The 4,341-nt window shown below is 41.8% G+C and overlaps 1 long non-coding RNA gene across 2 annotated transcripts; it reads right to left on the bottom strand.

Moving 5' to 3' along the window:
* Positions 1-214: 214 nt before the first annotated feature.
* On the bottom strand, positions 215-2,328 carry LOC115275524. 2 transcript variants are annotated; one of them, XR_003901604.1, is made up of 3 exons: positions 2,295-2,328; positions 1,492-1,680; positions 215-536 (listed from the first exon to the last, which is right to left on the bottom strand). It is a non-coding gene; the product is annotated as an uncharacterized LOC115275524 (long non-coding RNA). The 2 variants fall into 2 exon arrangements; XR_003901605.1 differs by having other exon boundaries at positions 2,118-2,310.
* Positions 2,329-4,341: the final 2,013 nt, after the last annotated feature.

The raw sequence follows: 4,341 nt of genomic DNA, 5'->3' as shown, positions 1-4,341 counted from the left end.
CTTTTGTTGCATCTGGTTTTATCTTCACAACTTCCCCAAAGACACTCTTTTCCTCCCTTTCTAAATTTTTCATGTTGTGTTGTTCTCTTCCTTTTTAAATCTTTCTTTTGGTGTCTGCTTCACAAACTTAAAGAAGAAAAAGTGCACACATCATAGTGATTTTTTTTATTTGTTTGCCAAAGAATTCGATGCTATGGCAACAGAGTCCAGAAAATGATTATTGAAAATAATTAGGGCTCAGACACACACGGAATTATATCCAGGTAATAAACTCAAAAGGGAAAACGAGGCACAGAAGATGGGCCCATGAAGGTAAATCCTTTTGCTCAAAAGTGAGTTGATGGAAGGCCATAGAGGTTGTTAAGCACTGGGAAACACTGGCCACATGTGGCTCTTCCTCCTCTGCTTCTCCCTCTGCTGTCACAAGCTCAGCACTGAACTCTTTCTGGATGTTTTCTGGTAACGGGATCCCACAGTACTTTCATTCAAGCCATCGGAGCACCTCTCGCTCCTGGCTGCATCAATTTTTCCAACCCCTGCCATCAAAGCAGGTTTAGAAAAAAGTAAGAAAAAAAAATTACTGTATTTGACCTGAAAGCTGATCACTTGAATTTCCGTGCAATTAAAATCAGTCGAAATGTAAACCCCACAGTGAGCTTCTATTAGAAAGGCTAAGAGACACTGAGGCATCCCTGGCATGCAAAGCTATAATGCTCCTGAGAATAACGATAAAGCTGCTGCAGATGCTCAGTCAATTAGACTGCCTGATTAGCTCGGCATTCCGCGGCATCAGGCAGCTCAATCACGGACCATCCCACCGCTCCTTCTCTTGGGGACTGACTTTCAAAAGCGTAGCCGCCACAGCTGCCGGCTACCGTCTATTTGTTTCTCTGCATTCCACTATTGAATCCACCTCTCTTAGTGCTTCTTTTGGTTGCCAAGTCGCAGATGTGGTTGCTTTCTCATTTCCCCTCTTCAGAATACCTTTTTCATTTGAAACCCAGTAAGTGTGATGGGGGAAACATTCCATATTAGCTCTTCAAATCGTGGGAGCTAAAGACAGATATAATACTGCCTGCTGGAAAGGCTACATCTGCAAGTGCCATGGTCCACAATGCTCTTGCTAAGTAATAATGGAATCTGATTTAGAAGCCTAATGTTCCTATTACAGGTGAAGCGGGCTTGTGCCATGCTTTCTGGGCAGTCAGCATCCTCACTGATTACATATGAAAACCCCCTGCAAGGCCTGAGGCAGAATCCTGCAGAACAGAACTTCAAATGCCAGAAACCTATTTTCCCAGACTCCCTTGCAGCTATGATGCTATGACACAGCACGGGACCTAGGCTCTGACAAGCAAATACACTCACCCTGGACTCTGAATGGGGAGCTTAGAGCACACAGCATTTATCTTAGTGGAGAGTGGGGACAGGGATGGTATGTCACTCATTTTCACAGAACACACAGCAACAGTTCCAACACCTGGCTCTTACATTGGTGGTGGCATTCGGGACACAAGCTCTGAGGTCCATGGTGTTCTTGATGTTTCTGGCTGTGTAAATTCTTGGCTCGGCTTTCTGACCCTTTGAGATATTTTCTTCTCGATTTATCCAGCATCCTTTAAATCAATTTCCTTCCTGATTAAACTAGAGTTGGTTTCTGTTGCTTGCAAATTAAGAATCCTGACAAATATAGCCAGAGGAAAACCATATTTGATTGTTAGAACTGAGGTTGATACAGAGAAATATATACACTAAGTCAAATAAGACAGAAGCTTATTTCTCTCCTACTTAACAATTTAGACTTCAGTAGCTCTGTGCCCTGAAGTCACCCAGGAATCCAGTGTCCTCCAGCGAAAGATCAAACCTATATTCCACCATTTCCTCATTTCAACTCAGAGGAAAAGAAAAAAAATGCTGAGTAGAGTATGAGTGGGTTTTTTTTTTTGCAGTTATTGGCTATTGCCATTATAAACAGTTCTATAAACTCTGTGGTTTATAGCACTACTAATAAAACAGCACTAACTTATTATCCTGCAGTTCTGGAGGTCTCCGCTGGTCTTCAAATCTTTCTGTTCTTAAAAAGACACCAAATACCAGTCCTTGGATTTAAGGCTTACCCTAATCCAGTACAACCTCATCTTAACTTGATTACATCTGCAGAGATCTTATTTCCAACAGAGTCACTCACATTCATGAGTACAGGGGGCAAGGGCATTAACATATCTTTTGGGGGAACACAATCTAACCATAACAGGGGAGATTAACAAGTACTGGCAAAGGGGAATTTAGCTTACAAGGGGCCTGGTAAGAGAGGCTGTGACCTCCAATAGAGGAACACGGCCAAGTTATGTCAACTCAACATGGAATCCGCTGATATAATAACTACTGATTGTGCTCTCCTCTCACCTTCTGACCTCCTGCCTTCCATTGGCTGAAGCTGGGGGGCAGGAAGAAAGCCCAAAACAGCAATCCACAGAAGTCAGCCAGTTAGGGTACAGAACGGGCTGGACAGACTTGTAGAATGGATATGGAAATGCAAACAAAGTCTATAGGAGAGAGCACTTGATGTCTCCACCATAGGCACCCTCATGAACACAACACCTAAAGTGGCTTCTGAATCACTGATAGATGATTATCAAACAGTTGAAATCAATTCAGCATGTCTGAGTTCCTGCTGTGTGATACATATCACCTCGAGTACCACACTGACTACAAATATGACATCTTCCCAGTGACTGAGCTACGGGGGAGCAGGGGGCCCCTGCCTTTTCAAATCTTGAGAAGATAAAGGATAGAGCCTTTTCTCAAATGATCACTTCCTCCACTGATAACCTGAGGATGCTTCTGGGTACCTGTTTCCAAGATGCTGAGAAATAAAGGAGACACACAGCTAAACAAAAATAATTTGACGGGAATTTTAAGAGTACGCATAAGAGCTAAGAGAATACAAATGAGGGAGCAATTAGCTGGGCTCAATATGCTGTTGGTTATAATGCACTAAAATCCCTCTCCTTGAAAAATTGGTAATCTATGAAAAATAAATATGGGAAAATCTGTGTTAGCAAGATGTGAATGGTTCTTAGTCATTTTCTGTAAACTGGGACCTCCTAATTAAAGTACACTTGGTGACTGTTCTCAACAACATTCCTACTGACAGTCCCTGAACTTTCTTTTTTTTAATTTTAATTTTTATTTTTTTAATTATTTTTTTTAGTCCCTGAACTTTCTAAATCAAAAGAGAAAGAAGTTCCTAAGCATGTTAGAAGTCATCAATATCAATTTTCTACTTCTGAAAGGCTGAGAATATTATACCAGTGCTGTCCAATACAGAAACTCATTCGTTTAATAACTGTTTAAAAAATTTATGTGACATTTGAGTAGAGATTCCTAAATGATTTAAGGAAGGCAAATGGGACCATTCTCATCTGTATTTAAAGAAAGCTTAATTCAGGCTCTAAATTATCTATGCACTTTGTGTCTATGTGGATGCTTATGAACGTGAGTCCGTGTATATGTGTTCAGAGGACACAATTCCTTCACTCCTTCCATGTGGACAAGATCCCAGTAACTTAATATGGCACCTTCTTATTCCTTGGCTCTCAGGGATGTGGAATGACTTAACTGCCTGATAGAGCTGGAAAAAAACTGAACACACTGAGGTCACTCCATGCTTCCTTCCCTTGGTTTCAAGGTCACTCTCCTGCTCTTCTAGAACAGGCTCTGTGAGGTGATACCTACCCCAGTCCATCTCTGCCTATGAGACATAAATACATCTGCTAATTCAAAAGTGAAAACTTAACAAGTCAACTTAGACAATAGGACCAACGCTCTGCTCTCCAACTTGGTGTACATCAGTAACAAAGGTGATCACTTGGCTTCTAGAGCCTCTTCTCTGCTTTATTTTCCATTGTTTTTCAGAATGTGAGAGGGCAATGGGGGGTTTCCCAGTATTTATTGGAGGCTTCAACTTCTGGTGAGCTATCTTGGATTGTGATGAAGTATACATCAAAGTGTCAAGGTTGGGGAAGCACATGGTGCTTTGATGACACCAAGACCTGTGGCTTAGAGTCTTGGACATCGGAGTGTGGCCAAACAAAATGAATGTTGAGAGCCAAGTCTTGGACTTCAGCGTATGGGCAAACGAAACAAACACTGATGGTTGAATAAAGCTTGTATGAGGCCAGGAAGGTTAAAAATCCATGCTCTGAGAAGGGGGCTTGCTTGAAGCCTGGGGCCATACAGTATCTTAAATTCGGAAGGTTTAGTGGATACAGTTAGCATTCTACCAAAATCCATTTGGATCCTCTTAATAGGCCCTGTATGCCTCACTCCCGGTTCGGT

This window comes from Suricata suricatta, chromosome 12, assembly GCF_006229205.1.
Source record: "Suricata suricatta isolate VVHF042 chromosome 12, meerkat_22Aug2017_6uvM2_HiC, whole genome shotgun sequence".
NCBI lineage: Eukaryota > Metazoa > Chordata > Mammalia > Carnivora > Herpestidae > Suricata > Suricata suricatta.
Note: the sequence above shows the minus strand (reverse complement) of the source record. Positions and strands in the feature narration are given on the sequence as shown.